A 27,027-nucleotide genomic window follows, 5' to 3' on the forward strand; every position below is an offset into this window, starting at 1 on the left:
CACTAACTCGAGACATTGCTACTAGCCTCTCCTCATAAATTTATTAAATGGACAATACTTGTCTATTCACCTCTCATTCCTTTTTATTTACAGTTTTAAAAAAACAAAAAGTAGACTCAAAAGTGAAGGGTTAGAAATTAGATTAGTAAATGCAGAGAGTCGAAGTCTGACACTCTAAAATTCACTAGAGACGCTAACTTGACACATTGCTACTAGCCTCTCCTCATAAATTTATTAAATGGACAATACTTATCTACCCACCGGTGAGTAGGGAATTTTTACTGATTAAGTAAGTGGCACAATAAAATTATGACAAGTGTTCTAAAATTTATAAAATATAAATATAATAAAAATATAATTAGAATTGGGTTGACCCATTTTTAATTGGATTAACATTATCTTTTGTCTCATATGTGATATGATATAACACAATTTTTCTGTAGCACTGTATACATCCTTGACCACTATCCCTATAAATATCAGAATATGTGTCAACGCGTTATAAAAAAATAATTGAATTGAAATATAGCAATAGTGTTTTGAGGGGTTAGCTTTGCTCTCTACCTTCTCAAAGTGAAAAATATGTGATTGATATGAAGAATCATTACTAGAATCATAAAATACTTCCGGTTTGTGCTTTAAAAAAATAATAAAAATAAAAAATCTTACCTTTCTCTTGTCCAACTTAGGATTGTTGTAACGAGAATGAGGATTACTTTGAAAGTGGAGGTAACTGGGTATTTTAATAACATAATTTTTGTTTGTGTGTGTGTGTGTGTGTGTATTTATATTTGTATAGCTATAATGAAACCCAAATTTTGATCTTTTGATTCGGAAGAACAAAAATAATATATTATTTTAGGAAGATCTTGTTTTTAGAAGGTATTGTTTTAGGAAGCTTGAATCCTAATTTCTCTCTACTTTAAAAGCCAATTTTGTACCTATGTATGTACAAGTGTTTTGTACCTATGTACGTACAAGTGTGTGTATAGATATACATATGGATTGAGTAGGCAAGTATTATCCATATAAACTTATAATTTTACCTTCTTTTTTGTATGAAAAGAAAATTTTGCAATATAATATATTAATATTAATAAAACTAGGACTTTTCACACTTAAAATCACTTTTTGACATCAAAAAATAAATTTTAAAAAAGTCAAAATAATAAACATTAAAGAGCTTATAATTAATGTATTATATATAATTTATCCTATTTAATTGATGTAAGTTACTAATCATTTGGTTTACGTAATTCTCTTTTCAAGTCTTCTTGACAACTTAAATTGACTCGGTTTAAAAATGTGAAATTGACCTAAAAGAGGATCTGAATTATATTCATCAATAATAGAATAAATTGACATATACATAGAACGTGGAGAGCAGTAGGTCAAAAGTTTTAGTCTCAACCGGACTAATCACATTTTTTGTGCCACACAACACGAGCAGTGCACATGAAACTGTATAATATGATCGAAGGAACATGTGGTACGTCACGATTCGTGGTCAGAAGGTGAGATGATGAACAACTTAAAGTGAAATCACCTGAAAATCACCTGAAAACATTGGAACCGCACTTTTGACTTTCGAATGCTATATCATTTTTCAATACGAAATGATAACATCTAGCCTTCAGACAGGCCTGCAAGAATATCCATTACAATTTTGTTCTTGCTCCTTCAACTAATTTACATTAAAGCTTAAATTATTAACACTGCTATAATGAAAAGAAAAAAAAAATTAATTAAAAATTAAAAAGTAAGGGCTAAGTTTTAGAGAAAAGAGAAAAAAGATTTAGATTAAAGAATTATTTTTAGTGAAAAAAAAAAAAAAACAATACTACAAATCAAATGTATTGTTGGAGAAAGTACAAATACACTTCATGGTGAAAGTCAATATATTTCAATATGAACACAGTTCACCACTAAAAATAATTAATGTACACAAACATATCTTAATCTATTCTCATTTTTCCTTCCCTTTTCTGCCTATGTATTTTAACAGTGTCCAGTGTCTACTCTTATACAGCCGACCCCAATCCCAAAGAAATAAGAAGAGTTGTGTTAGCTAATTAACAATCAGCATAAAGGATTTATCAGCTTTGCTAAAACAAGAAAAACTACCATCTCGGGGGCTTTACAGTTTCTGTGCCAATACCTTTTTCTTTCCAATGGATGATCAGACTGTGAACATGAAACCTTGTATTTTACAGCCCGGAAGAGGATGTTCAATTTATCCTTTGAGCACCTAATTTTGAAGCAGCAGGTTTATTACCCCGGCCTCGCCCAGCTGATAAAGGCTTGGCCCTGGTGGTAGGTGGAGGAGCAGCAATTACAGCCCAGGGATCACCATCATCAAGTGTTCCAGTTGTTTTTATATCCAAAGATTTTGATGTTGATTTTGGAGCAGGAGCAGCTATAGATCCCCACAAATCGTCATCTTCATCTTTGGCCTTCGTAACTGTACTTTTTGGTCGTAAACTTGTAACTGATCAACGATAAAATCTCCCATTAGAAAACATCCTTGAATGTCCGACTATGAAGACAATTAGCAAAATGGGAAATTGTTTCAACTTAAATAAGATGCGGCTGCAGCAAAAATAGATCTAATATTCAATTTATTAGGATTTACAGGTACACAGACAACCTAAATAAATGAACCGCACCGCCTTTATATCAATTAATTCATCAGCCAGGATTAATTCATTCTGAGCCCAAATATTGACTTTTTTTTTTTTTTTTTCCAACCCAAATATTGACTTATGTAACACAATTTTTTAATGTAGTGTTCTCCCCCACAAAAGGTTTACGAATATGCCTACAAGACACCAGCAATCATTTTTAAACTGTGCACCGGAGGAGTCTCAACAGTTGAACTGCTGGAAGCCAGAGCCGTCAATCAGTCTGGTTTCCTGGCTTTCATACCCCGAGTTTTGGGACAAACCCACTTATAAGGAGACTATAAAAGCATATAGCATACATATATGTACCAACTCCAAAGTATTTGCTTTATCTATATGTAGTAAAATAATAATTTACTGAGTGCCTGTTGTGTCTGCATGTTTGAATTAGAATTATGCAGTCAAATTCTCATCCTGTGAAACTACAAAATGTTACTATTTGCTGAAAATATTGAGTTCATAGACATTAGTCTCCCAACCCAACTATGAGTTCAATGGATGATATTACCTTGTGGCTTCAGCTGGGTAACAGGCCGCTTTTGAGTTGCTTGGATGTTTGCAAGAGCTGAAGATGGCTTTGGTTCTTCAAGTGGCTCAATATCATCCCACCCATCTTTATCACTTCCGTACTCTTCAAGTATTCCGTTTTCAAGTTCTCCCCAACCTTCAGTTGATGTAGGGGACACAGGAGCTGGTTGATCAACTATATCTATACTGGAAATTACAGGCATTGTACTTTCACCATCTGTCATTATAGTTGTCGCAAATATCAATATGAAAGATAGACTCATTGAATAAATGCATTCACATAGCCAAAGATACATTATAATCAAGAGAAATCAGTAGTAAACAACAGTATCGTCTAACAGGTTTATACAAGCATAAATGTATTGCTGAACAAGGAAAAGTTTATAAATTGTACGCTTTGATATTTTCTTATTACATTTATATCTTTTTCTTTTTTTTCCTTCTAAATGAGCAGTCTTCAAGACAATTACTTTTATAATTCCTAAACCCACTATCATTCCCTCCCCACAACCCACTCTTCTCAAAACTACAAAAAGAGAAAAGAAAGATCCATTGAAATCACTATTAAACAATTCCAATTTTTTTATTTATTCCTTTAATTTTCAACAAAAAAAAAAAAAAAGAAAAAAGAAAAAAGAAAAATTGCATTCATTCAGTATGTTTCAACAATTCGGAATTCCCAACTTATGCCTTAGTCCTGAAACAAGAAATACTCCACAAATTATTACCAAAGTTCCCAAATATTGCACACAACTACCAAGAAGATTGCATTGTGTTCACTTGCAAACTCATATGGACATTTTCCAAAACGTTTCTGATTTCTACAAATAACTAACAATCCTCAGCTGAAAATCCCAGATTCCTGAATTTATCACTACGTCTTAGTCGAGAAGAAGTTGCATAATTGATGAACTCGGAGTATTTCAACAATTTATGGGAACCTTTATTTCTTCAATGCAGCAATGGTTCAATTGTAAGAAGATGAAGGTTGCATCAAGCATTTCCCTTGTTACTATGATGCTTTAACATTCAGTTCCCAATGGGGTAATCTTTCTCTTGACACATACAAAAACGAAATATACCAATATATTTTGATAAATTTTGGGGAATGGTAACTTAAGTACATTTTAATGATACTAAAATTGCTTAGAAGTTGCCAGAATTTGTGTTGAATTCATTATCAAGGTTGGCGAGTAAGGCTCGGCTCGTTAAGAGCTCGGCTCGGGATCTTCGTTAACTAAACGAGCCGAGCTTGAGCTCATTTTTTAGGCTCATTTAGTATACAAGCCGAGCTTGAGCAATGATAAGCTTGGCTCGTGAAGCTCGTGAACAAGCTCGTTTACATAAAATTGACTTTGTTTAAATTGTTATGTGTAAAAGCTTAGCCCATACCACATATCTTTCAATGGCCCAAAAGTTTAGACCATATTACATATGTTTCATTGGCCCAATTCATATTATAATCTTTAGAAGCCCATTATTTTCTTGTTCTTTTCAGATTAGCAGCCCATTTTTATTAATTAAATAGCCCAGCCCAACTCATGACTTAATCTCAGCCATTGAATAAATTTCTTACATCAAGTTAAAGAGTTGGATACTTGGATAGAAATCCTAAACTGGGAGCTGTAGCAACCACGTTTCCTTGTGCCGGCAACCTGTCTGCAACAGAAATCACAGAACTCCATCGGCGATTGGAAGGTTAGTCTCTCTCTGTCTCTCTCTCTCTCCACTCTAGTAATATTGTGATGGAACCAACGGGCCAGTTGCCTAGCGGTATCAGCCTCATACTTCCCAAAGGGAGGTCAGGGGTTCAAATCTCAGAAGAGACGTGTGTGTGAGTACCAACTAGGAAAAAAAATAATAATATTGTGATGGAACTGGAGATCAATGGTTATGGAATCTGAAGCTGACAAATCTTTCTCTCTTTGGCTCTCTCCACTCTAATCATATTGTGATGAAACTGGAGATAGAGATCGATGGTTACGGTTGGAATTGACAAAAGGAGGATGAATTATGGTTTGAATTGACAAAAGGGAGGATGGATTGTGGAGATTAGATGGGTGATTTCAGAAGTCAACGATTCAAGTAACAACGTCTTGATTCATTGGAAATGTACACATATATGAACCGAGCCGAGCCCAAGCCTAACCAAAAACTGACGAGCCGAGCCAGAGCCTGGCTAGTCCATGATCGGCCGAGCCCAAGCACTCCTCTGAACAAGGCAAGCCGAGCCCGAGCAAGCTAAAGCTCGGCTCGGCTCGGTTCGGTTCATTTGCAGCCCTATTGGCAAGCCAACATAAATAACTTCGGTTGAATAAAGAAGTCCTCAAGGACAAAGGGAAATCAAAACCAGAATTAAAAAAAAAAAAATACGCAGCAATAACCTTTCCCCAGTTTCTTCAGTAACTAGCAGATTATGGATAAACAAGGCTTTCTCCACTTATTTAACCATAAAAGCCTTTTAAAAATGTCAGTTTTATGCATGTTAACAACAAAAATTGATTTGATCATTTCCATTAAATCCGCTCATCCTGTTTCCACGAGGTAGCCATGCAAGGCAGACCTAACAAGACAAACAAAATTTGCATTGCATTGAAACAAAATGAGGAAAAACAAACAAGTAAACAAGATGCATACCCAAGCTGGCATTAGAGACTGCAGAAGTAAGAGGCATTGTAGAATTTGCAGATGAAACCGGATTTTGTTCAGAAGATTTGCCTTTGAGGGTTAAGGAACTCATTGCCCATCTACATTATAATTGTGACATCAGTGTTATTGCCTAATTCTTAGATGAACAAATGCCACAAATTTTATTTAGAGAATAAAATTTCTAAAGTAGCTAGTTGAGGACTATGTATAATGAAATAGAATCAAATATCAAGTTGGGGAATAATAACTACAGGGCAAGGCAAGTGAGAAGTGTAAAACAGCCACCGATTGTTAGAAAGAGTTGCATAAAGAAATGTTTGGATATTTCACTTACTTTTTTTTCTTTTTCTTTTTTTCCGAAAGGTCACCGGTATCCACAAATTGGTGATATTAAATGGCTTATATCCAAATCACCAAAATTACTAAAACAAAGTAGAACTAATATCATCTATTGAAATCATAAAATATGTTTGTATCTGCAAGGGCTAAAATACAAATAGAATCGGTTCAAAAATATTACGTAGGACACATTATTGTACCATGAAATACTTGGAGAATGTGGTAATGCTCCGTTATGAACATGTATTAATTAATTCATTATTGTACCATGAAAAAATTGGAGAATTATGGTAGAGCTTGCAAAATAGATAAGAAATATGACTGCATTTACAGTGACAATAAAACAAGCTCACATCGACCAAGGACCATTATTTTTCTCTACAGGGATCAGTAAAATATATCCACTAAGAACACAAAGGGGTGCAACTCATGTAAACATTTTTTTTTTTTTTTTTTTGATAAGTGCAATTCATGTAAACATGTTTTACATAATGAGCTGACTAAGAGATGAGGAAGTAAGCCATACACCAACTATAACCTCATCGTACACACACTGGACCCTAAATAGAGAAAAGAAGAAGATGCAATACTTCATCCCACCAAGAAATGAACCTATAGAAAAATTGCTAGTTTCCTTAATTCGTGCAACTCCAATTAGGAAGAACTTTTAACTCTAGTCACCAAACTATACATATATCCCAAAGGTTAAAATCCAAAAAGTATTGAATAATTTATTTATTTATTATTATTTTTTTTTTTTTTGATGTGGAACACTTCCAACCATGTGCCCTTTGGAGACCTGGCTGCAAGGTAAACCCCAGCTGTGAAAGGAGGGCCCCAATCCAAGCACACCAATTTTAATGAAGACTGCCGGTTTCGATGTCAGGATTGCTAGGTATTTTGGCCAAATTCCCATCTACTGCCGCTACACCCAGGGAGACTGATTTAAATCTGTGATTTGTACCCGAAACAGCAGCATAAAAATGCTTACTGGGAAAAAAGAAAACTAAGGTATTACAGAATTTGGACAAATATTCATATAGAAGACTCAATTCCGAGGAAATGTCATTGCTAAATAAATATGAAGCTTAAAACCCTAAGTGTTAATCACTATGACGATTTCATTAATCGTGAGTACCAAATTATCGAACTTTGACAATTAATCAATCATGACTTTGAACAATATAAATATAAGATCAAAACCATCACACTTTTTCATTATATTCATAGTCATAGTTCCATAATTATTCCCAAAATGGATTTGATTATGACCAATTAACTATAGTTCACACGGTCTAAGTACAGAATAATGTGATGCTTGTGAATTACTAAAAAATATTTGTGCAACATTATACATATATCAAATTGCTTTTTTAGGGTATGTGGTGAAAATGTACCCTGATTGGATCAAAACCATCACACTTTTTCATTATATTCATAGTCATAGTTCCATAATTATTCCCAAAATGGATTTGATTATGACCAAACAACTATAGTTCACACGGTCTAAGTACAGAATAATGTGATGCTTGTGAATTACTAAAAAATATTTGTGCAACATTATACATATATCAAATTGCTTTTTTAGGGTATGTGATGAAAATGTACCCTGATTGGTTATGTACATCTAAAAAGGTAGAGGAAAACAATCATCTTCTCATGAATTGTGCAGTTGCTCGGGATCTGTGGTAAAGATGTTCTCCCTGCTTAGAGTTCATTGGTTTATGCTGTGGTATATGGAAGAGTTGCTTGCTGGTTGGCTTGAAGGTTGTACTAGAAAGAGAGTTCAAGCAGTTTGGCAGGCTTCCTTATATGGTGTCTATGGATGGAGAGAAATTGGTGGGTCAGTGGTTAGTCAGAGAGATCTAATAAACAAAAAATGAGAACCTACTAATATAGCATAGTATAGGAGGAAATGGCATTCTCTCAAATCACTTCAGGCCATGCCCAAACTTTACTCAAAACCGATGCTGTATGTAAGAGCTTTCCGTTCTCACTACAAAGCTTCTGTGTAAAATAATGCTGTATGCCTTATTCCTCTAGAGGGTTGATTGAGGCTTGGAGAGGCATCTCTGTTGGGGCTTCCATTCAGGATGCTTGGAGGGCTACGCCACTTTGTATTTGGTGGTGTATTTGGCTAGAGAGAAATAGGAGATATTTTGATGGAAAAAAGAAGCCTGTTTCTATGCTTAAGTTCTCTGTTATTTCTACTCTTTTTTGTTGGGTTTCAGGGAGAGATTATAGATCTACGGAGGAGATTATTGTTTTTTTGGCCTCTCTGAAGGTCTAAGGCGCCCTTTGGCCCTTTTGTTTCTTTGGGTTCCGCTCCCCTTTTTGAGCATTTTTAATAAAATCTTACTTATCAAAAAAATAATATTAATGGGATTCAATTAAACTGCTAAACGATTTTCCCACAGTAAATTGTAATATAATGGGACTAGGCAGGAGGAAATTATTAAATTCCAACCTTGTCTCAAACTCAAGTTGTACCATCCATGGGCCAACTCTAATTACAAGCAACCTTGACTAAGGCAAACTAGATTTGCATTCTACTTTGCGGCAAGATAAAAAAAAAAAATTAAAAAATGTTTTCACTTTGATAATCAATGTCCCAAACTATATGAATCCAATTTGAATGGATTAGGATTTGTCACTGCTAAAATTGACTCCATTCAATATAGAGAAAGATGTCAGTTTCAAAGGATTTTCAAAAAAGAAAGGATTCTGGTTTCTGGTCCACTGAAGGGCCCTTTTCAACATTGAATCACAAGAATTTCAAACCCAAAATAAAAACTCAAAATCACAGAAAATAAAGAAAGCTAAAAGTCATATTAAAAAATTGCAGCTCGTGAAGAGCATGGCAACAAGGAGCTCACCTATTTAATTGGACAAGCACAACATTGCTTCAGATCCCCAATCTTAAAATGAATTCAGTCACTTAATGCAAACAAGAATTAAAACTAATTGAACGAGCTACTTCAAATTAATATAATCTTAAAATTCAATGCAAGTCAAAGATTTAAAGTAAATGAAGAGAAGCTGATATAATAAAAAAATATTATAGAACATAATAAATGACAATATGTTTCTTCTCCATTTGTTTAGTCGGAGATCAAATGAGAATGCCAACGTATGTAATGGTAGGAAGAACAAAATAAACAAGCCAGTTCATAAAATTCCAACTTTAAATTAACTCACCCAAGTAAACTTGCATTTGCTGGTATTGACGAAATTCCTACGCTTGTAGTCCCACTGGTATCTCCTGCATTTGTCTACGAAGGAGAACAGGGAGAACGACAATATAATTCAAGCTTAGAGAACAAAAACAGGTATCAATCATCACATATGTCTGACTCACCAAAACCCTTTCCCCCTAAAATTTCAGTTTTTTTTTTCAATATTTCTTTGTCATTGCCATTGCCATTGCCATCACATAAAGATGCTGCTTTATTTTATATACATATATATATAAACATATATCAAATAGATGTTGTAGTTTTTTCATTCCCAAGGTCCAAACCAGAATGGGTATTTTTAATATTTCAACAGGAATCCATCAGAAAAAATAAGAAAATGGACAAGAAGAGAAATTCATCATATTCAATAGTTACATGGTTCCTATTACCCAAACTGATTATCTTTATCTGAAATAACTAATGTGCAATTTACAAAGACATGGGTGTCAATGTCATTCTTAAGGAGTAATCTAATAATTTATCCAACAACACGAATGCCAGTTTCAAATACCATAACCGTATTATTCAAACTGTACATGTAGGAATCAAGCACGGCTATAGATGCAATATAAAGCCAATAAGTTTAGCTTAATTGTACTGGGAGCTGTATACCTAGGAGGTAGATTTTCAACTCCCAGTGAAAACACTCACCGCCGGGGTAGATGCCACGGGTGGATTAAGAAAAGGGTTTTGCTATGGTATGGTGGGGTACAGCAACAGTCTTGTAATTTGATGGACAGAAAGAAAAAGAATGTATTTTGTAAGATTTACCACTTACCGAATATCTCACAAGAGGAAGTATGAAAGAAAGATTTACAAGATTAGATTGTTTCAAAAAAGAAGCAGAACTTGGTGAACCTTATGTCATCTTGCAAGTTCTTTTCAGTGTTTAGTATGCAGTTTAGCTTCAGAAATATCTTTAGGAATATATTTTCAAGAAGAAGGGAAGAAAAAGGCATGCTAAAAGCAAGACGAATTTGAAAAGCACCTTCTCATAATACTGCCTCGCTATTTGCAAAAATTGGTCAACAACCTGAAATGCTTTTGATCGAACATCACTGCACCATGTAAGAGATTCATAAGAGAAAACTTATGTGTAAAACAAGATCAAACAGAAAGCATGAATTGTAGAAACAAATGCAGAGGGCACAAGAAAGAAACTGTTTTTACTATTGATCTAGGCAACTTCAGCAAGGACTAACTCCAATATCAAAGGGCAATATCTATACATAATTTAAGCAAATGCACTGCTCTTAGCCAAAATCCTAAAAGACAATCTATTTGAAACCAGGAAGCCACTCAGAAGAGTGTAAAGGGGCCTTTTAAAGACAGTCCCCTACTTCAACATCAACATCCAATCGAGAGTGATCATAATGACCAAGAAAGAAAGTGATATTTAAAAAGTTAGTCAAGTGTCACAGCTGATGAAAGTGGGGCAAAAATAATAATTTACCCAGGGGCGGAGCCAGGATTTTATTTCAGAGGGGGCATAATGCACTTGTTAAATTTTTTTTTTAATAAATATGACAATATAATTTTTTTAAACCAAAAAGGCAAATAAGAAAAAAAAATAGTTGTAAAATAATATACTAAATAAATACTGTAAAAAAAAATATAGTTACAAATATAAGAATTAAAATATTAATTAATAATATTTTAATTAAATACAATTACAAATGTCATCGATAAAAGAAATAAGTTTAAAAAAAATAGAAAAATACATAATTATACATAAGTGAAAAAAGAAATTTTTTGAAAAAGGAAACAAATATTAAAAAAGGAAAAATATATTGTATATTTGAAGAAAGGATATATGTAAATTTTTTTTTTTCAAAAGGAAATTAAAAAAATTTAAAATTTTGAGGGGGCACTATTTAAAATTACCATGTAAGTGTATATATATATATATATATATATATATATATATATACCAAAAATATGTACCTATGTGTAGTAAGTTGGAGCAAAGTGGGGGGGGGGGGGGCACGTGCCCCCTCTAGGCCTTAATTGGTTCCGCCCCTAAATTTACCATCACATGAAATGTCGGACACAACTGGGTCATACTTGAAATGTGTGGTATCTATAATTCTTAACTGACAAATTTAAAAGTAAAATATTATCTTAATTCTCATGTTTTGATCTCCAAAACCACAATCAAAGGATACATGAAATAAAGTATATAGAAAACAATAAAAGGACTTGAATTTACAACTTAATTTTAATATTATATTCATAATTTTATATGATGCCAAATTGAAATTAAAGGAACATCTTTTATTGCATCTCTTTGCCTTACCAAAAAAAACAATAGTGCACCATTTCAGAAGTGTATGCATTCAAACCCATTTGTGAATTATAAAACTGTGATGTTGTGGCCAGAATTTTGTGCAGGTCCCGATGACAAAAAAATTTGACCCGTTTTTGCTCATGGGTCGTGGACCCTAATTAGTCTCTTGTAGCCCGATTATAAGGGCGCTTAGGGTTTGGAGTGGGATAAGAGAGAAACTCTAAAATTCGTACAGAAACATAGTGAGGGGCTGAAAACTTGTAATCTCCGATTTTACATATAATGAAGACTTTCACCGGATCTCAACCGTGGACGTAGGTTGTTGCCGAACCACGTATAATCTTTGTGTTCTTTGTGTGGTGTGTTTACTTTTCTGTCATGATTCTTGATTTAATCTTGGGTTCGTTGCTTTTGTCATAACAAAAATAATACCTCGAAGTCACTAGCAAGGAATTTTCAAGCGATTCTCAATCAACGTGTGCAATTCATTCTGTAAGCATTATCACATGGAAGATTCCCTATATTCGAAGTGGGATGAGTTATATATTGGATGGAAGCACAAGGACCCGACAGATCTAGCATTGTTCTGTCATCATTTATAAAGGCATCTAACACAGCCAAGTGGCTTTCAACTCCAATCTCTAAGTGTACGTAGATCACTACCAAATTGGCGTCAGGTTACCATTGTCAAAAGACAAGTCTATTTTTCATCTATAAATAAAAAAATAATAACGAAAGATACAAGGCATAAATGACAGAAATTGTTACTCCGAGAAAATTTTTACATAAGTAGCAACCATTCTAATAGTTTTTGCAACTGTTCCAAGTTAACCCTTAAAGCCACTGAAAAGGTTATTTCCATCAAATCAACTGTCACAAATGTAAATTTTATATAATATGAATGTTGCTTTAGTTGAGATCATTATTGTATAGTTCAATAATTGAGGTCAAACATATTATGCAATCACTAAAAGTCAAATTATAGGTGATGCACTGTATCAGGAGAGGAAGAAAACTGTTACTTTCAGGAACATCAAGTCAAGCTCCTCCAACTCTCCTTAATAAATTAGAACATAGAAGGCAAAAAGGGTTAAAAATAAGACTGCAAGTCAGGTGGGCTCAACCTGACCAACCCAATTTCACCGACCTAGCCCCAACTAAGCCCAGCAGAGCCTGAACTTCTTCAGCCAATCCGAGCTTAGCCCAAGCATACAAATTTAAGGTTAGACTGGCGTGTGCTTGAGTAGCTCCGGCTCATGGTTAGGTTCAGTCTGGGGCTCACACCAGAAAAAATCCTGCAAGAGCTTAGGCTGGGCCCAGGGAGACCCCTAGCCTGACTGAACCTGCCCGAGTTGTAGCCCAAGAAAACAAATAGAATGAAAATGAAGAATATATAATAAAAGGAAATTTTTGTTTTTGTGCACAAAGAAAGATGCACAAAAGCAAAAGCAAATATTAGATAATCTGAAGAAAAGGTAGCCTGTCAGGATCAATGGTAAGTACAACAATATTTGGCAGAATCCGAGTTGCAATTTCTGTGATATCATAATAGGAACTGGTGGCACTTAATGCCTTAACACCTGCCATAATTAACTTATATCAAGACAGACCAAAATGGGAACAGAGAGAGAGTAGATGAGGCGACATGCAGAGAGTTTCCACAAAGGAAAATTATTAAGGCTAATGAAAGAATAAACTAACAAAAAAGGGTATATCCTTCCTACCAGCTCCTCAGGCAGGAGAGAATGTATCACGCAAAGCACGAACTGTAAACGCATTTATCAAAACTCTTTTTCGTGTCTGCATTGTAGCTTCAAATCCATCAGCCACCATTTATAAAGGACAATTCTTATCAAAATACGTCTACCATATTATCCCTGGATGATAACTTCTACCAACTCTTATTAAACCACCAGCATCACATAACCAAATATAACCATATAAAAAGAACACAAGCTAACTGCTACTCACCCCTTCATTAAGGTAGCTGGCAATATTCCCAAGTAGGATAGTGGTATTTGTTCTAATTACGGTTCTTCGTCAACCTGAATGAATTACAATATGAAAGAAGTGGACTAGAAAGCACAAAGAACATAAAATAAACAATAGAGAAAGCATAACCATATCACTACATTGAAATAAAAAGGCATTAAGTCTCAAATTTAGAACAGTTCTGTATAGACTTTTGTTGTATCAATAAATCGAGTAATACTATACCAGTAGCCTTGAAAGATACTTCAACAAAGATCCTGCAATAGTGCGTTGAGACAGCTGCAATTATAAGTGAAACAAAACAATATATAGAAAGAAATTAGAAAACAACACAAATTCAATAGTTTTAGCAGAATAAAGCAATCCAAAGAATCTATTAACCAGCAAATCATGCTCAATGCATGCACTAAATATAAAATATATATGATGCTTAATTATATCAACAGAGGCACATAGAAGGAAGCAATTCATCAGTCATAATGAACCGTGTCAATTTTCAGGGGGAAAAGAAAAACATACCAATACAATGTCAATAACAGGACTTCCATTTTTTTTGTTGTCAATTACAACAATACTCATTCTAGCAAAGATTTAGCTATTAACAACATTGGGTAGGCAGCCAAATCTTATTTCTCCATTTGGATGTAGATAAAGCTATATTCAATCCTAAATCATACGCCATGAAATCTTTTCTTGTAACCTATCAAAAAAAATTCTAGCATTTCTTTTGTATGTGATATAAATAAAAACTTAAATCAAATTTCCCTTCCTTATTCATCAGTCCTTGTCACGCATTACTGAACTACCTCGGGCAACTTCTTCTCATCCTATGCTCCATTGATCTAGTTGTGCTCCCATACAAGCCCGTTCAATACTTATTCTACATTTCCTTGTATTGCCATTCATCCATATCAACACCCTCTTTTTAATTCATTTGCCAACACATTTCTGGTCTTTCCAAAATTCAACATAGGCTTAACTGGTGTTACAGCTATCTTACAAAATATTCAATTTTAACTTGCTTCATAGTCCACAATTCAAAAAGTGGTACTTTTATATTAACGCAAGGGGAAATTCAGCCCTCCACTAACCATAGACGCAATGGAAATGTTGGAATGGCTTTTGCATGTGAAAGCAGGCTATCAAACAGCACTATGACAAGGAGTCAAGGCCAGATTTTAAAAGTGAAAAGTTTCAGTTTTTCCTTTTTTTTTTTATTTTCATTGACTCATCTTTATCATTTTGATAAACCAGGTCTTCACTTTTGCATCCATTAATCCATTGAGTTCAGGCTTTTACTGATAAAAGATGCAAAGCACTGGTTAAAATGACATTCATATGCTCCTACTAAAATATCAGCCCAATCCCTTTAAATGGTACAATTTTATCATTTGGAATAATCAAGAGAGGTTTCATACTTTCATAGCATACGAAGTCTGCTAATAATATACTTTTAGTTCATTAATCACAAGCAAGGGTTACTCTCAGAACCCTATAAGATACTTAAGTACCAACAATAGTAATAACACTAGAAACGTCAAGCAACTATATAGGCGTTGCATAGCATTTAGGACTTTTTTTTTTACTTGGATAGATTACATAGCATTCAAGATAGTTGTTGTCACCTCCATCAGAAAGCAAACCATACATGAAAATTTACAATTCATATGAACAAGTCAAAAACGTTCATGAGATGTCTCCTAGCTTTAAAAAAAAAAAGCTGAGCTAAAATTTAGGGAAGAAGGAGACACCATTACTACACCAACTCAACTCAAGCTCATAGATTTCCAAATAAAGCCATAATTGCAGCGGTTCTAAGAGAAAATTAAAGAGCAACATATGGGGGGGGGGGGGAATATGTGTGACGCTGAATGATTTCAGAAGGATAACCAAGACAACAAAAATATCATATAACACCTATAGTGAAATCCTTCAGAAATCCGTAAAAGATCTGTATATTAAACCAGTAAAAGATTGGTAAATTCATCACAAAAAAGTTATTGTCATCAGGGTAGAAAACTTTTAGCCACGAATAATATACAATTTACTGTACAGGATTAACAAAGAAACAATGTCATTTATTGCAAGGAAAGCAAAGTTATACAGAACGATGAAATTGACAGAAAAGTCCTAACATTGCTTTCATATGCAATATGTTTGAGAACACCTACACATTAACACTAGTATAGTTCAAGGGGTTTAACATAAAATCATTCTATCATGTTGATAAATATTTTCATCATTGGATATTTTACTCACCAAAATCAAACACCATGAAGCAAGAGTCTTGCTACCAAAATGATAAAATAACTCTACCTTAGGAGCCAGAACAAGCATGGATTTAAGTGTCAATTCCCGAAGAAAGGCAGATGTATCAGAGAACCTGGTAGCAACATGAGGATAAACCTGATTGAAAATAGCATTATTCCAGAAACAGGAATGAATAAATTGTTTCAATCTTATAAAAGTAAGTGTATTTATTTAGTATGATCTGCATACTTGCTCATCAACAATTTGTGCTGACAATGAATCCCCAAATTGATCAATATGCTGCAGAAGACCAACTCGAATAGCCCGGTCATTGGAGGAAAAAAGTTTAACAATTGTTGGTAACAACTACAAATGAAGGCAAGGGATTTTACACATCAGATTAAAGTAAAATAGTAATCACAAAAACATCCAAGTGAACATAAGTAAAGGCCAACATTTAGACTTAAAAGTGTATTACCTTGACACTAAATTCTTCTGGTGGAAGCCAAGAACCCATTTTCAACAATGTGGTCAGTGCAGGGGCAGCAGCTGAACCAAATTCTAAGGCAGAAGCTAATAAAGGAAGTAACTGTGGAGACCAGAAATGACAAAATGAATTTATGTTGAAATCTTATTGATTGTAAAGCTAAAAATCTTGCATTAGAAATTTAAGACACACCTTTTTCAGCACAATTTGCCTAGGAAGCTGCTCTGCTAGTTTTGGGAGCTTACGGAAGAAAGTATCCTTCTCAACACTGTCCTTCAAGTTAAGAATTTCCATAAAATGTATGGTATCCACCAACTTATTTTGGAAATATTCTGCCAATCCGTAGTATGCATATTTTAGTATAGACAAGAGGCAGTTTAAGAGAGAAAAGGTAATCGTGGAACAACTGAACAAGTGAAGCTGTGGCTGAGAGATGCAAAATGAAAATCACCCAAACATAAATAGCAAGAGAAGAATGAATATATGAATTTATGGGCTGAATTTCAACAAGTTAAAATGTAACAAAAAATGACCAGGGATTGTATTTCAGAGAGACAAATATGTAGCAGGAAAAACTATTATGAGATATGAGTGCAATGAACAAGGTCACAACCCCTGAACCCAACGAATATGTTTCCAGCCACGAAAACAAGTCTCAACATGTTAGTGAAGCTTTAGATTCAACCAGCAAGCGATACTCAATATTACTACACAGTGAGACAAAGCTAAGGAACTACAGAATATGCTGTAGTTGAGATGCATAATGTTGATTGGTCACGAAAGTTCCAGCCAAAACAGTAAGGTCATACACAAACACCATGCAAACCGATGTTGCATGTTTTCTCCTTCATTTATATGGTCAAAATTTTTAATTACTATCAAATGGATCTCAAGTTGACCTGGAAAATACTGAACACTGATGAAACTGTAATGAAAGGATGAGTAGTATGATTTTTTGGTAAAGCACATAATAAAGACAACTGCAGAATAAATGCCAACTGACATCTCCCTCCAGAATATTGGGTCTAATCTGTGGATAATCCTTTGAGCATGAGATTCCCTTCTTAGCAAATCAGAAGGTCATATAAAGGTTCTACTTTCAACAAAGGTTAAAAACCAAGAGTTCCAAAAACTCGGATATTAGCATCAACAATGCTTTGTACCAACATTGTTTTATTCTACATGTTCAAGTGTTGGCATTCAGATGGATGCAAATAAGTCCGGTAAAATGGATGATGGCACAATGCTCAAAATTTTGGATACAAGTTGCACAACAAAAGGTGTGATGCAAAAAATGCACCACATTATCACCTCAAAATATGCAAAATATGAATTTAGTTGCACGGTTAAGCAATCTTTGGTCTTATCCATGTTCTTATGTATGAATACAAAATATATGTCCAATAAGGAACACAATTGTGTGTGTGCGCGTGTAGAGAGAGAGAGAGAGCAATCAAGGCCATAATTGTGTATTTCTATGTGATTACCCATAGGTATAACTACATTGTAAAAATGATAACTGGCAAGAAGAACCAGCAACCCATCTAGAAACAAAGTGACACAAAAAAGAAGAAGAAGAACAAAAAAAAAAAAAAAAAGTAGCAAGTACAATTTGAATGCCTGCTCTTGAATGAAGGTTATTGTTTAATAGATTATACATGTTAACCACCAACTACTCTAAAAGCTTAAGCTATTAGAGGGGTGTAACATCAATTTTTAAATCCTTCAACATGCCCCCTCACGTGTGGCCTTCTTTTGGTCCACAAGTGTGTCAATTTTAATTATCAGGCCATGTTGACAACCATCCAAGCTTAAGCTATTAGAGAGGGTGTAACTTTACTTTTTAAATCCTTCAACAATACATATACAGTGCCAAGCGATTAGATAACACCCCATACATCCATCTGCAATATTTATAAAAAGAAAAAAATTCTGTCAAAAGATCCGATGTTATCAAAGGCCCAAGGCGCACTAAGGCGCTAAAGGTCCTTTGGAGTCTAGGCACAAGGAGCAAGGTGAGGTGCGCGCTTGAGTGAAGCGAGGCGCGCGCCTGAAAATTTAATTACTATTAAAGCATATTCATATTCCATATTAAAGGTGCAAATGTTATCAAAGGCGCAGCTGGGCACACAACAGGCACTAGTGTTGAGCCTATGTGAACCTAGAGCCTAGGCACGCGCCTTTAACAAAAATGTATAATCCATATGCTACATCGTCAAACTCATGCCTATATAAAATTTCCTAAAAGATTCTGTCTGCCAAACTTAGTGCCAAGAATGGCCATATGTGTAGATGCATTACCACAGCTTTATTGCATACAAATCGTCATGTTAACCTGCAGTCACCTATTAAACAATAGAAGTAGAAACAGCACAAGTTTCATGTAATGATCTCATTAAGATATATGATAGCAACACAAAACAATATCTACCATTACAGAAATCAGATGAAGAAAATTTCTCTTTTTTCTTTTCATTCAAAAGAAAAAACTCTCCTCTTGAAAAGCATACTGTTAATTTAATTCAAAACTAGTCTCACATATATTTACTCAAATTACTGAAAACAAGAAAGCCAAAGAACTCACCGCTATTTTCTATAAGCTTTGATGAGTTCAACCTGCGAGGTGGCATAGATCTCGAGAGCCGCTGATAATCTGGAAGTAGAGACTGTGAGACAAAAAAAAAAAGTAGACAGACGGGAATGAAAAGAATTCTTTCAAGTGACTGTAAGTTAAAGCAACCTAAGACAGACACAAAGGTGAGCACACACATCCAATGACTCAAAAGATTACAGTAATTTGGATGGGTAAAAAGCAATGGAAGTGAATGACAAAGCAAGAACTACTGGATACCAAAAAGCACTCACTGAATGTAAAATTAAAGTAACAGGCTGACCTTTGGTATAGAAGCAGTGTTACGCGGCTCCTCTGTCTTGCTCAACTTCATACCAGAGAAAAGTTCATAAATAAGACAGCCTAGCAATTAAAAGGAATCTTAGATTGCAATTAAAAAGATACATCAATAATACCCATAGATTAAGAAAATGTGAAATGCCCAACAGTCAACAAGACTAGAAAAACTACTAAAGACCACAAAGTACAGATTATATGTTTTCTATGTAAAACTATGATTCCTAATTATTGTTTTCTTGGCCTCTCTGAAGGTCTAAGGTGCCCTTTGGCCCTTTTGTTTCTTTGGGCTTCGCTCCCCTTTTGAGCGTTTTTAATAAATTCTTACTTATCAAAAAAAAAAAAATGGAAGTTAATCCTTCCAACCTACTAAGAAGTGCTGCAATGCACCATGCCAAATGTCTAAAATGATGCACAATGCAAAAGAGACTGCTGATAATTGGGCGAATTTCAAGAATGCTAATTTCTATCACATGCTAACAATCACATTTAGTTATTTTTCGCACAAGCAATGAACAAAAGTGGTGGTAGCAGATAGTCAAGCCTTCAATGAACAACGGTTCTCTTCTTAGCAAAATGCCAGAATGGACACCAATTCCAGTAGGCATATATAACAACAATCCCTTGGAAGTACATGCAATGAAAATGGTCAGATCAGTTGCAGGCTTCTGAATGCATATGCACCAAGTCAGGTATCTTACTATTAGGAGTAAGAAGTACCTCTCTTAGCATTCACGCAATATGGAGAGCTCATTTAGCAATATATTATTTTAATAGATTGATAAAATAATATACCATAACCACAAAAAGGGCGGTATAGACTTACCCAAGCCCCAAGAGTCAATGGCCCAAGGTGGAGATTTTCTGATCATTGCCCACTCAGATTTCAACAACTCAACCGGTTTGTATTGTGAACCAATAAGCCATTCATATTGCTGTATGGAAAAATAATAATATTAATCAATATGTGAGAAACAAAACTATCTTCAATTAACTACTGCAAAGCTGCTACTCATCCTGACAAGAATTCTACCACAAACCATTGAAGTGCCAAAGAAACTAAACAAAGCAAATTCTAATTAATCAATTAGCAGCGCAAAACAAACAATTGTAGAGTAAAAAAAGTATTCATATTCCAAGGCATGTGCTGAAAAAAAATATTGCAGCAGAAGGATTCATTTAGTGAAACAATTATCTCCTGTAAAATCAAGAAGCTGCATTGCTTGGACTTGGATCAATAAAATAAAAAATAATGTATTCAACATCAGAAGTGAAAAAGAAATTGCAACAAGTATCACATTGAAAAGAAAAAAAAATGGATTACCAGCATAGGTCCCGTAGCAGCTTCATTGTTCCCATCAAACTCAGATAAAACATCAAATGCATGCAGCTTCCAGTCCAAAGTTTGAGTAACAACAACACTGGCCAAGCAAACATTACCATGAACCTGTGGTAGCCAATACAAGACAAACAAATAAATAAATATATAAATAATACTATATTAGATAGATATATATAGAGAGAGAGAGAGAGATGTTTTTTCCTTTTTAAGAAGGATTTTAGAATCATCTTAATATATTCCAATATATGAGTAGAAATATAAATGAAAGAGAGAAGTAAAAGCAATTGACCAGAAAGTTCTACACAAATATTCCTGACTGACTTCTAGATAACATGTAAAACTGTAACCATGCATTTGGAACAGACCCAATATTAGAAGTTTGAAACCTCGAGGCATGCAAAAAAGAATACATCACTACATAAGCGAAATGCGTCCACATTTCTTAACATGACACCATTTTAAACAGCTGTTTTTTCCCCAATCAAAGCATTAGTATCATCAGCATTTACAGGCTACCAGTAGGAGCTACATACAGATCATAATGGGCCTGAAGAAAACCAAATTGTTCGTTGTTTCTTGATCTGCAGCTCATGTTGAACTCCAAGAACATTTCATCATTTTTCCTTTTTTTTATTTATTTGGTGGGGAAACATCATTCAAGTTTTTTCTTCTTGCAATAATTTTAATAGATGGCCTTTTTATAAAACTTTTGCATAGCCAGAGTTTTTTTAGAGGGAAAAAGGAAAAGGAAAGGCTGAGTTCTACATAAAGGATGGTCAGCTGAACTCAAGTAATACATGTATATCTATATTCTCCCTCTGTCCCATAATTCTTGTCCATCTTTCCACTTTGGGATGTCCCAAAATTCTTGTCCCTCAAATGTAAAAGATTACATACTTCTGAAAACATCCTCAACTTTTGAAAACTTTACCCAACCAACACTATATTTTGAAGGGTAGTTTTAAAATTAAAAGGGGACAATATGATAGTTCTACTCTAATATCTTCTAAGAAAGATTTTTGGTGGGGGCTTTAACCACAATGCCTGAACTTTGGAACCTTTTCTAGATACCAGTTGGGCTGCAAGTCTTTGTTGCAGAACTCACATGTGATAGTTAAAAGATATTTAAATTACTACTTTACCATGCAATATTTAAAGACCAACTGTAATCGAGGACAAACCTTGATGACTAATTTAAAATTAGATTAATCCAGGAAAATATATATATTAAGTAGAAAAAAAGATCAAAAAAATTATATTTAGCCCCAAATACTGAGCCATTGGTTACTAGCTCCCCTGTCATGAAATTGCTAACTTCTTTGAACTTTCATAAAGCACATGTCAGTCAAAATGGTACAAGAAGACAAAGAAGGGTACACCACAAGAGACGTTCAAATCCAAAAAATTCATGACCAGCTCCTCCAAAAATTAAATAAATAAATAAAATCTTTTCTGAAAGACTGAAATATTTTGGCAGAACAAAACAAAAAATGCAGACGCAATTGAAAAAACTCACAAGTTTACAGTCGTTATTTAAGAAGCTCACAGCTTTAGCAATCTGGTGCAGTCCCCAAGCATAATACTCATCCCTGCCACCAACAAAGTGTAAAACAGAATTCAAAATACAAATCCTTGCGAACTTAAAATTCAAGGAACCACAACAGATTTTTGTGAAAGATATACTTCAAGAAATCAAAAGGAAATGAAGACCAAAAACCAAATAAACACCCTAGAAGAGAAAATGCATTGCCCAAACAGCACTCTTTTTAAGTTGAATTATTCCCGTAAAAAGTCATGCAATCAAACACTTGGGAAGTTCCCAAACAATGTTATTCTACACAAATGGACTACAATAAATTATCATATACAGAATCACATGCAGTGAAAAAGATTTGAGTAAAAAAGTAACGAGTGCACTGCAGCATTGGAATAAGCAAGGAAAAGCGCATCCAGAGTGACAGATTTATATACCTTTGTGTACCTTCTAATCCCAATTCCTTGATCTTTTCTGACAGTGGCATAACAGGCTCAGTGACAATGTAGATATTAACCTTTGTAGAAGAACCATCAAAAGTTTCAGTCTCTGTACTATGAAGAAATGACAAAATATTTGGATGCCTAACCTGAAAGGAGCAAAAACAGCGGGTGATGCAACCAAATTAAGAATCAAAACAATTTAAATGAAGATCTACACTGAGAAAATACCATAAATAAAAAAGCAAAATAATAAAATCCATTGTGTATTTCATTATAGAAGTACGGGACTAAATCTAAATCTCAAACGCCAAATATGGTTTCTCAAGCCCCATAACTGAAGAGTCGCAAATACAGATGAAAAGTTGACAAAAAAATGGCAAAGAAAAAGCTGTTTATGGAACTTTAGTCTAGATAACTAAAGAAGTTTCAAAATGGTAAGTTAACAGAATGATTTGCATCTAAACGTAATACATAAGCATGGATTCTCAAGCACCGTGACTGGAGTTGCAAGCATATTTAGGTGCAATCCCCGTCAAAAACAGATCCAAAGTTCTACTGTCAGAACTGAAAGAAAAATCAAGATTTGGTGCTTTGGATCTCAAAATCTGTCATTTCTCTCGCATGCTTCCAAACACACCACTGTCTAAGATAACATACAGACCCAATGGTTCCCATGAATAAAACAAGCTGACCTTTGACAAGATAGATGAACAATGTAGGGATTTGAATGGTGAGGCCCAATACAAAATTTTCAAAAACAAAATACCAACTTTGAACTCTGAAATATGAGAATTTCCGGAAATACAAAATCAACTTGTGCTATTGACAGTGTTAAGCACAGGGGGGTTATCATTCAACAACAACTAAAGGGCAACATAGCCAGATCAAAAGATCTAGGCTCAAGTTAAAAACTGTTCCTCTCGCGGTCTCAGCTCATCTGTAGCATATTTGAACCTAAACCCCCAACTGTGAAACATCAAATCCATCTAATAAAGAAAATAAATCATGCAGTGACATGAGCTATTCTTTTTATGGTAGGTACTATAAGCTAATAGTGTGAAACTTCAATCAAGTTGGGCTGTGAACTTCCCCAACATTCATTGACTATCTCAGTTCTCAAGTAAGTACTCAAAATAAATGAAATCTCAGGAAAATTAAATAAATGACTACCACAATTTACTAAAACTTCAGTTACAGACTCACAGCAAACATAGATGGGATTGAGAGATGTAACTACACATGCTGCATCAAACTCATAAATAGAAAACTATAGAAAACAAGAGTATGTTGCAGCAAGCATAAAGGAAGTAACTATTAATGTCTATCCTATATTTCTAATTTTATAGCCATTGATAGATTACTTTGCGGAGACGCTTGACACCATTACGACCAGCAGCTAAATGTCTGTCATTGGCACTACTCCCCGAAAGAGAGAATATTGACACCGACGACCCTTCCTCCTCTAAAAACAGAGTAATGATCAGAAGTCAATTAAAATCCCATGAAAAGGACAGAGAGGGAAGGAGGAACAACACTACAGGAGATCTTTAATGCTCCTAGAGTTCAAGTTTTAAGACAGTTAATTATGAAAAATCCTACAGTGTTGCACTAGAATGTAGATCAGACATTCGAATCTAAAATGATACACCAAAATGTGCTTTTAGCAGATATATATACAAGGGCAGATTAATTATAAAATAAAAATTATATTAGGCTTTCGTGAATACTTACATAAAGTTTGATGAGTAAGAGGAGCAATTTACAGAAACGCCATCAGCTAAAATAAATGAAGAACATGTGATTGAAATCACACCATTGGTGCCATTGAGTTCGTAGGCAATGGTGGTGGGGTACTGACTGTATGAAAAGCTGGCCAAAGGTTTAGCAGATTTTTTGGGGGGATTGTTTACTACTTCAATATAAAATACGGACATCATACAAGATACTGATTGACCCAATATAGACACACCATGACGACACATCTTAAAAGAGCAAGATAGACACGACAACAATTTTTTTTTTTTTTTCATACATAAAAGTTAAGATATATACAACATAAAAATTTTCATGGTAACTAAATATAAATTTCATGACTAAATGAAACTCATGATATATAAATTTACATAATCATAGTGACCATTGTAATACAGAAAGTCATAACAAAGACATGGCATTTATGTGTATGCGCATAGATATGAAAACTCCTCTTACATCCACTCTTTCAATGAAGAATTTCTAAATCTTTTGTTTTAAAGATGATCAAACTTTTTTTTTTTATATATAAACGTTTAATTTATTCTTTTCATTCAATTTTTTTTTCATGCTAACAGAAAATTATATCCAATGTACAGAGTTATTAATTGCATGATGAAGAGAATCCAAGAAGTGCCGGCCATGCGTCAAAATAAGAAAATTATTTTAAAATTTTAGACAAGTCCAAAATGTATAGAACATGTGTATGGAAGTGTCTGATATGTTCTAACACGAACACAGCTCCTCCCTAGATGTATCCATACTTCTTAGACTTCATCAAATTTCCAGTATCTTGTAAAGATGCCGATCAGAAGACTTCAATTCTTTTTCTATTTTTTTTCCTACTGAGAGAATAGGAGAGACGTTCACAACTACTGCCACAAGAAAACCACCTCCTATCTAAAAAGAACCCTTCACTTCGTTTGTACCTTCTTTGCTTAGGCTTCCAACAAACTTGGGCGAGTTGGATGAACTCAAATCTTATCCTACTGATGGGATACTGCTTGTTTATTTTCCTGGACATGCTGGCAGTTTTTTAATGGTGTGAATGGTGCATAAGGAATAAGGATGAAGCTCTCTTGACTAAAAAATGTTTAGAAGACCCATGAATACCAAACCATCCCATTACGCATGTGCATAATTTTAATGTCTCATTGGGAGCAATTGTAGAAAATGGCAGCCATTCAACGACAATGAGACATTTCAAGGATTCTTAAAACTGATCCTATGTCATCAGATGAAGGAATAGATTCAATTTTCTTCAATACACCGGTTCTAGACGACGAATGTACCCACACACACACAAGTCAATGTGTGTGTGGATACATTCAACCCAATTTTTTTAGTGTAGGCATTTGATTTTGTATTAAGCTACTATACCAAAAAATTTAATGGACCATTCAACTTCCATTTTACTCTCTCTCTCTCTCTCTCTCTCTCTCTCTCTCTCTCTCTCTCTCTACCCCACACACACACAAGTCAACCCCAATTGCCACCCAACAAATTCCACCTGCAATGCCCACTATTTTACATGCAATACCTCCCCCTTCACCAACAAGAACCCAAGCTTACAGTTTGTGGCAATACTGTTGCGGCCCATTAGAAATCAAAGTTCAAATGTTACTCCTAAATTACTCGACCTTGTTAGTTGAACTGTGGAATGTATAACTCAGTAACAAAGCAGGCTAATCTATAAGCAATTCCAAACCCATTCCCAACAATTAGGAACTAAAAAGGACAAATTATCAATTACTTTCAAACCTCGTAACTTGTATAATGATCAAATTCAATCAAACGCAGATGACGATTAAGGCAAATTACATCTAATGGCCCACCATAACAGTAATAAATGAGGACAAAACCCAAAATTTATGCCTGCATTACAAAATTTATGTCCCCAGACCGCTCAGAATCCCTTAATCCTTATGAAATTAAAAAAACCTTACAGAATTAAAACAACAAAATATGCAATATACGGGAATTGATGCATACAAACATGTAATATATATGTGTGTGTGTGTGTATAATGTGTGTATAGAGAGAGAATGATGAATAACAACCTTGGAGGTGCCGCGATAGTGAGTCCACGAGCCCCATGCAGCGGAGTAGGGTTCTCCAATGTGATACGGTAGATCTTTTGGACCCGAACCAGGTCCAACCACTACATCTTTCAAGAATTTCAGCATTTCCTGTAAAGAACAGAGAGTCCCTCTTGGGAGAGTAATGTTCAATCTGTGTCTGGATCAAAAGAGAACAATACAGGGACGAAAATGGAATGGAACAACCGGGAATAATATATTTGATCCAATACTTCGCGATGTAAAGAGATAACTGGCTTCCGGAGTTCTAAGCCGTTAATCAGCAATTCACGATGTGATTTTGGGCAAATAAAAATAAAATTGGAAAAACGTGGTTGAATTAGTCGGTTACCACGTGATGGTGTGAATATGATTTACCAACATTCCTGTCAAAAAAAAAAAAATTTACTAAGGCCCTGTTTGGGTAGTGTGCTGTAGTATTCCCTCCAGTGCTACAGTATCTATTTTCAGAACACATGCTGTTTGGGCCCAACTTGTTGTGTTCTCAACAGTAGTGGAAC

The 27,027-nt window shown here is 34.6% G+C and overlaps 1 pseudogene; it reads right to left on the reverse strand.

Annotated features, from left to right (window-relative positions):
* Positions 1 to 1,491: 1,491 nt before the first annotated feature.
* On the reverse strand, positions 1,492 to 27,027 carry LOC132312484 (uncharacterized; annotated as a pseudogene).

Source organism: Cornus florida, unplaced genomic scaffold, assembly GCF_030987335.1.
Source record: "Cornus florida cultivar Cherokee Brave unplaced genomic scaffold, ASM3098733v1 CherokeeBrave_3.0.0_Hap2_Chr06, whole genome shotgun sequence".
Lineage (NCBI taxonomy): Eukaryota > Viridiplantae > Streptophyta > Magnoliopsida > Cornales > Cornaceae > Cornus > Cornus florida.